Raw genomic sequence first — 8,596 nt, 5'->3', positions numbered from 1 at the left:
CAAACAAGCCGGGGGCCACATCTGGCTGGGCCAGAGGATGCTGGCATCCCAGGGGTGCGTATATGATACAGAGGTAGGCGTCGTTTTGTATTTAAGTTATAACTCAGTGCACAAGCACAAAGGAAAAAGGAAAAGAAGGAGGTAACTCTATGGGGATTTTCTAGAAAAACAAACAAGGAGTACAGTCAAATTTCACTAGAACCGAGATTTCATCTTGGTGCGTGCGCATCTGTGGGGGTGCATAGATGTCTCCAGACACACTGAGGGCGGCGCTGTAGGAGCTGGGCCTCCCCCTGAGAGCAGGGGGTTGGGCGGGAGGTGGAGAGAGATGAGCTTTGCTCACAATGATCAGTGGCATATTTGCATATTATGCGTGCAATTTGAAAACTCCACAGTTAAAAATGAATACAGATCCCGAGAGAACTGAAAACACGTCCACACAGAAACTTGTACACGAGCAGGAGTGAGGGGCCCACACGCGCGGCCCCAGGGACGGACCCCGAGCCCATGACGCTCAGGGAGGGAACCAGGCACAGAAGGCCACGTGGGGTGTGAGTCCACGTGGGTGACACGTCCAGAACAGGCTCATCCGCGGACGGAAGGGGACTCATGGGGGCCGGGGCCTGGGGAGAGGATGAGGAGTGACCCCTGATGGGGACGGGGATTCTTTTTGGGGTGATGGAATGTTCTGGAACCTAGAGGTGGTGGGTGCACGGCCTTGTGAATACAATAGGAGCCACTGAATTGTACATTTTAAAAGGTTGAACTTGCTGATATGTGATTTATGTCCCAAAATTGAAAAAAAACGTATATATATGGATTTATTTCTTATTTATTTATTTTATGTATATGGATTTAAAAAGTCTTTAAAAAGAGAATGCCTCGGGGCGCCTGGGTGGCTCAGTCGTTAAGCGTCTGCCTTCGGCTCAGGTCATGATTCCAGGGTCCTGGGATCGAGCCCCGCATCCGGCTCCCTGCTCAGCGGGAAGCCTGCTTCTCCCTCTCCCACTCCCCCTGCTTGTGTTCCCTCTCTGGCTGTGTCTGTCAAATAAATAAATAAAATCTTTAAAAAAATAAAAAATAAAAAGAGAATGGCTCGCGTGCCTGGGTGGCTGAGTCGTTTAAGCCTCTGACTCTGGGTTTGGCTCAGGTCGTGATCTCGGGGTCCTGGGATTGAGCCCCGTGTGGGGCTCCATGCTAGCGGGAAGTCTGCTGGACATTCTCTCACTCCCTCTGCCCCTCCTCCCCTCCCCCCTCTCAAATAAATAGATAAATCTTTAAAAAAAGTAAAAAGAGAACACCTGGTGAGGTCTGCATGAGGCTGGTGTCCGAGTTGATCAGATTATGCCAATTTCCCGATTTCGACAAGGCACGAGGCAGGTGTAAAATGACGTCATGAGGGGGATGGGTGAAGTGGGCGCAGCCCTTCTCTGCCCTATTTTTTGCCACTTCCTGTGAGTCGGAAGCTAGTTCAACACGACAGGTCACAACAGGGCTATTAGCACGGGAAGTGCCCACAGGCGTGGCTGGGCTGTCTGGTCTGCGGGCGGCTCTGGGCAGCCTGCCTGGGGCCGCGTGGACGCTGGGCCCCACCAGCCGAGGGCGAGCAAGCGCCACGGGCATGAGCGGCCCCCAGACGCCCGCCTCGCCCTTGCCAAGCCCCTGGGCTCCCCACTGCAAGAACGGAGGGCGCAGGACTCTTAAGATGAAGACACTCAGACACACACCACAAACACCTTTTAATTCACAGCCCAAATGGCATGAGGAGATTATTAGTTTTCTTAAGATTTGATTCAATTAATTAGTTCCCAAGTATCAGCCTATCCAGGCAAGCAAAGGCAAACAGAGATAAATCCCAGCCCAGCCTTGCTTCATCTTTTAAAGGCAATTAACTCTTAGTTATTAGCTTTTAATTAGGGAGTAATAATGGCCTCATTAATACGCTTTATTATACTTGTCACCAGGCAGCTGTTCCGAGCAGATCCTATTATCAGATGGTCATGGCCCGGGTGTCACGGCGCTTTTCCCAGTGGAGGCAAGGGTTCAAGGGCTGCCCACAGCCCATTCATTCTTCAGTCCATCATGGTGGCCCTTCAGGAGATGCGCAAGGGTCTCCTGACCTCCACTCCTGTCCCCCGCAACAAACCCTAGGCAAGTCCCCACTCCAAATCCTCCTAGTGCCCCCCACTGCTCTGCTAGCAAAACCCCAACCCCTCCCTGGGCCGTCGGCTCCCGTCACTCACCCTGTTCCAGCCACCCTGGGGGCCAAAAGCGGCCCTCACTCCCCACCCCCTGCACTGGCCCCTCTCCACTCTACGATCAGGTGCCAGGACCATCATTGCAACATTCTTTAGAAGCGCCCCATGCTGGAAACTACCTTGAGCGTCCCCCAGGGGGAGAAGTTTCGGCGAGAGGGAGCAAAATCCAAGGATGAATTCTCACAAAGTATCTACAAATAGGCACAGGTATGAATGAGTTCACAGAGGCTTCACTTGCAGTTGCCAAAGGCCCATCAGCGTTGCAAGCAGACCGTGGTCCAGCCACGCCGTGGAATACGACACAGCAGTGCAAAAGGAACGCACCGTGGGAATACGCAATAGTGTGGGTGAATCTCAAATGCTTTGTGCGGCGGGGAAGAAGCCAGACACAAATGCTTGTGTTCTGCATGATTCCACTTACAGAAGGTTCTAGAAGAGGCAACCTTCGTCTATAGGGACAGGAACTAAGATCAGTGGTTGCCTCTGAGCATGGAGGGTTACTGAGGGAATATTCTGGAAGGAGGGAAATAGTCTATGTTTTGTGTTGGGTGGTGGTTATTCAAGGATATGTATTCGCCAAGCTTACAGAGCTGTGTAACTTCATGTATGTCTAGGAAATGCCAATTATGGCTAAATAAAAAATTATAATACTGGATTGATATTAAAATGTGGGGCATGAATATTTAATGATGTGATAAACGTCCACAAGTGTCAGGTCAAGTGAAAAAGCCAGTTTGCAAAAACAGCGACCAGCAAATGACGTCCCAGTCGCACGGACTACAGAACTTTGCAGTGGACTGAACGACCCAAAACGCATATGTTTCAATCCTACCCCCATGGTGATGGTGTGAGGAGGCGGGGCCTTCGGGGGTGACTGGGTCATGAGGGTGCAGTCCCCCATGAATGGGATCGGTGCTTTTATGAAAGAGACCATGGGGAGATTCCGCGCCCCTTTTGCTAGGAAGGGACACAGCGAGAGACAGTGGGCTACGGACTGGGAAGCAGCCCTCACCAGCTGCAGAATCTCTGCCCCTTGATCTTGAACTTCCAGCCTCCAGAACCATGAGAAATAAACGTGGGTTGTTTATAAGCCTCCCGGTCTGTATTCTGTCATAGCAGCCCTAATGCACTGATATAGACCCCCAATCCATATTTCCTGCAATTGTTACCATATTATTCCTTGCACCACTACAAAGGGGCCACAAATGTGGGCTCTGGGCCTGGGTGTCCTGGGTTAGAATCCCAGCTCTGCCACTTGTTTGCTGTGTGACCTTGGGTAAGTTACTTCACCTCTCTGTGCTTTCACTTCCCCATCTATATAAAATGAGAATATGCCTTGCAGGGTTGTTGCAAAGATCAGGGAAGAAAAGCCACATAAAAAACCTTGTCGCAGGGTGAGTCTTCAAAGAGTGGTAGCTCTCTGTCCGTATTGTCGATTGCTAACTTAATTAGCCTGTAATACTAGCTTCAGGCCAGGCCCTGAGCTGCCCTCTGGGATGTCCCCCCAGTGAGGTGAAGACAGACCACCAGTATCTAAAGCGGGAATGGGAACACAGGAGAGGAAGGGCTTAATTCTGACCCAGGGTCAGAAGACCCACGCTGGAGGAGAGACATTCGGGTCTGGCCACAGCACACCATTGGAAAGGTAAGAGATGGACTTTCAGTAACGAGGAGGACCCTTCATGCAGTTGGCACAGCTTGGGCCCAGGCCCGAAGGTGAGCCGGCACAGGGCACGTGGTCCAGGGCCACGGGGACGTGGCCATGCTGCACCTGAGCAGCCGTGCTGGGCTGAGGAGTTAGGACTTAGAGACCAGGTCACTCCAAGTGTGGGCTCCAGGTGGGTGGGTTACTTCCAAGGAAGACTCAACAAAATGACTTTGCATACAGTTTACAGAATTGAAGTGTATTTTTCCATTTCCCAAGAATCTCGTGAGGGTGCCCCTTAAGGACTATGAGTGTGCCTCAAAGACAGCATTGGCCAGTACGTGCCAGCAAGTACCATCTGCCGTTTTTTGCTTTTGTCATTCACGATCCCTGGATGAGCAGGATAAGCAGGTCTCATGGCTAGTTTTGCATTGTGCTGTTGCCCTCATTTATAAAAACAGATGAAGGGTGCGCCCAGCTATCCCCTTCCTGGGTCTGCACCCCACAAACATGCTTACTTGCACCTGTTTGAGAAAGTCTGCAGCATTGCTGCGCATGAGACCCTAAGTGAAAAGAACCCAGATGCCCAGCACCTGTAGAGTAGATAAATGCACCATGGTTTATTCTGACACTAGCATATGCAAAAATTTTTATGCAAAATTTTAAAAAATGAACTACATACAGATATAGACAATATGAATGAATCTCACCGGTACAATTTTGAGTGAAAGCCAGGCACAAAGAGAATATGCCACACGATTCCATATACATAGAAAATACAAAACAGGTGACGTGAATCTGGGGTGATGAATAGGGGGACGTGGGCACCCCTTTGGGGTGTAGTGACTAGGAGGGGCACATGGGGGGATTCCCCGAGGAGACTGGACATATTCTGCTTCTTGATCTGGGGGCTGATTATGCAGATGCTCCAGCTGCCAAAATTCATCAAGTCATTCACTTAAACGTACTTTTCTGTACGTGTTTTATCTCCATAAAAACTTAAAAAAAAAAAAGAATCAGTGGCTTGAAAGTGGTTCATCGAGGTATAAAAGCCGAGCTAAAAATCGTTAGGTAAATACCTCGATCTGGAAATACACCATAAGCGTGAACAGCGGGTCAGCCCAAACAGGAAATGGAGACCATGTGTGCCCGCATGCGTCACTCTGTGGGGATAAAGAACTCTGGCAAACTCTGGAAATTGTGGAATGCCAAGTACAGTGACCAGGCAGCATCTGTGGGATGTGCTGCTACTCGAGCCCGGTTCAAATGCCCTTGAAAGATGAAGTGATGCCATTCGTGATCTGAATTGCCCCCAAATAAAGCAGAACCCGACCAAATCCTTTCCAAACAAAACGCAGTGACCTCTGGGCTTAACCAAATGTATTTATCCCCCTCTTGAACTTGGGCAAAATAATGCGGTTCTGGTATCAAATTGATAGATTTGATTGCCAGAGACGGGGAGTAAAACCAGACCGGGGAGACATCTTTCCTCATCGTGCTACTCACACAAAAACCGGCGCGAGTCTCCTGTGCCTCGGGGGGAGCCAGCTCATCCCAGCCTGCAAGAGTCAATCGTTGAATTTTCAGGAATTCTGTGAACTGGTTGCCAGATACAGCCACCATGAAAAATAAAATTATATAAACTTACAATTACATACATTATATTAAAACCAAAGCAATAAATAGCCCAAACTCATCACTTTACTTAAATTATGTTACTACATTTTCAAGACAGTTCTGACAAAAGCTTTTCTTTTCTTTTTTTTTTTAAATATTTTATTTATTTATTCGACAGAGAGAGAGACAGCGAGAGCAGGAACACAAGCAGGGGGAGTGGGAGAGGGAGAAGCAGGCTTCCCACTGAGCAGGGAGCCCAATGGGGGGCTCGATCCCAGGGCCCTGGGATCATGACCTAAGCCGAAGCAGACGCTTAACAACTGAGCCACCCAGGCACCCCAAAAAAGCTTTTCAAATCAATCACGTGAAAGGATGCTCTGGAAGTTTTCTTAAATAATTATTGTATCTGTTTGATGGAAACATTATATAATGGTGAGCTACTGTGCTTCTCTTTCCAACTCTGCATTCAGTGACATCCTGTTGGCAGCTTGAAATTGGCTACAGAGGGATTTTTGCACCATAGAATTAGGCAGACACTATCAATCCAATGAGCAAGTGAATGATGTCAGAGACATCTCTCAACCTCTCCCTGGTGATTATAAAATGGCTGCTGTGGCTCCAGCCATCACACCCACATTTGATCTGGGAGGAGGAGGAAAGAGGAATGCAAAAGGGGGCAGCACCAGCCCTGACTGTCCCTTTCAGAAGGAAATTAAAAAAAACATCCCCCCAATTCCCCAGAACCATGTCATGGGACCCCGAGTAGGTAAGAGAGTTTGGGAAGGCAAGTTTTTTTTTTTTTTATTTCCCAGGCTTTTCAGTGGAGGACAGGGACAAGGGAAAAGCAGGTGGGGATGTCTGTTGGGTTTTCCTGTCATAGCATCTGCCCTGTTTCGTCACCGAGAACTTTTTCTATGAGGGAGAGGGTCTGTCCAGTTTAGCATTGCTTTGTGAGCCGCAGGGAAGCTCGGGGAAGGCGGGTGGGGCCGGTAGGGAAGCCCACCGGCTTGGGAGACAGGCAGGAGGAGCCTGTGACGACCATGGCCCCGTCGCACTCTTCTGCCTAGGGACAAGTGAGGCCGCGGTGGCAAGACTTCGAGCTTTGCCCGCTGGAGGACTCAGGTGTCCCGGGGAAGGGGTGCTCACCTGAGAGTTTGAAACCCGAGGTTTGGGAGGACATTTCTTGGTGACACCGGTGCTCCAGCCACGTTCACGGCTGCTATCTCAGACGGGGCTCGGGGTGGGGGGGTGTTCTGCCACTGGGAGAAGCCTGGGGCCATCCCTTTGAGGTTGACAACCCCAACTCCGAGAACACGTTGGGGTTTCTTTCGGAGACTGAGCCTTTGCATAAATGGCTCCGTCACCAGACGTCTGAGCCTTCAATGATATAGGGTGATTTTCTTTTCTGGTTGGGGCACAAGATGGATGATTCATCAGGGAGTACATATATATATATATACATATATACATATTTGGGGGGGAAGGGGCAGAGGGAGAGGGAGAGAGAGAAGCTTTTTTAAAAAGTATTTTATTTCTTTATTAGAGAGAGAGAGCATGAGCAGGGGGAGGAGCAGAGAGAGAGGGAGAAGCAGCCTCCATGAGGATCACGGAGCCGGAAGACACGGGGCTCGATCCCAGGACCCTGAGATCATGACCTGGGCCGAAATCAAGAGTCGGACGCTTCACGGACTGAGCCACCCAGGCGCCCCAGGGTGTATATTTTAAAACAGCACCCAAATGTTCAGCAGACCCAAATTCCCAAATATGGGATTCTTTGCAAGTCAGTGGGCCCAAAGTCGGAGTGCAGAGTGTGTGGCTGCCCCTGCTGATGGGAAGGTCCCCGTTCTAGCTGGGGGGGGACGGCAAGAAAGAGCTCTTTGGCAAGACGTCTCTGTGTTTTCTGGGTCCTAGTCTGAGCTGACGTCCAGCCACCCGCCGCTCTCCACTACTCTCTGCACAGTAATTATGGGCTTGGTTTTTCTAATTTCACGGAACCGAGTAAGAGAAGAGTGGCCCTGGGTGTGGCCCCTGCCCCGGGGCTCAGGGAGTGGCGCCGAGTGGGTCGGGTATGGCGTGGCGAGAGACTGAACATCAAATCAACCCTCTCCCCGACGGGAATGGTCAGTGGGGAGTTTTTTAAATAACACGTTTCAAGACAGTTCTGACAAAAAGCTTTTAATCAATCACATGAAAGGATGCTCAACCCGACTCATTAGAAGGGGAAGGAATGTTGCAGCCATGGCTGGGCACCGCTTTTCACCTATCCCGTAGACGAAGGTCCCCGGCTGGGTCACAGCTTCCGTCCGGGAGGTCTGGGAAGTGGCATTAACCCGCATGGCACAGCGGGACGCTGGGCACGAGGGGGGTCACCTGGTTGAAGGAATTAAAAATGAAATTCCAGATGCTTCCACCCAGCAATCCCCACCCCACACTTTTGAAGGGAACGTATTTTAGAGAGACACGTGCACATCAGTACCGAAAACCTACTTCGGGGACCCCTGGGTGGCTCAGTCAGTTGAGCATCTGCCTTCGGCTCAGGTCATGATCCCGGGGTCCTGGGATCAAGCCCTGCGTCGGGCTCCCTGCTCAGCAGGGGTCTGCTTCTCCCTCTGCCCCTCCCTCCCATGCACTCTCTCTCTCTCTCTCTCAAATAAACACATAAAATCTTTTTTTTTTAGATTTTATTTATTTGAGATAGAGCGAGAGTGAGAGAGAGCAAGAGCACAAGCAGGGGAAGTGGGAAAGGGAGAAGCAGACTCCCCACTGAGCAGGGAGCCTGACGCAGGGCTCGATCCCAGGACCCCGAGATCATGACCTGAGCCGAAGGCAGACGCTTAACGACTGAGCCACCCAGGCGCCTCAATAAATAAAATCTTAAAAAAAAACCTGCTTCACTGCAGCATGGCTCCTAATTGGGAAAAACCAGAAACACCCTTAGTGTCCACTAATGGGGGATTGATTTATTAAAATTACGTTCCATCTGTATAATGGAGTGTTACTTCTCACCAAAGAACAAGGGAATTTTGTGTTTGAAAATGTGGACCCCCCTCCAACCAGACATTCACTCCCCTGCTCC

The sequence above is a fragment of the Phoca vitulina genome, unplaced genomic scaffold, assembly GCF_004348235.1.
Source record: "Phoca vitulina isolate PV1807 unplaced genomic scaffold, GSC_HSeal_1.0 scaffold81, whole genome shotgun sequence".
NCBI classification, from domain to species: domain Eukaryota; kingdom Metazoa; phylum Chordata; class Mammalia; order Carnivora; family Phocidae; genus Phoca; species Phoca vitulina.
The sequence above is the reverse complement of the archived record's forward strand: the minus strand, read 5'-3'. Positions refer to the sequence as shown.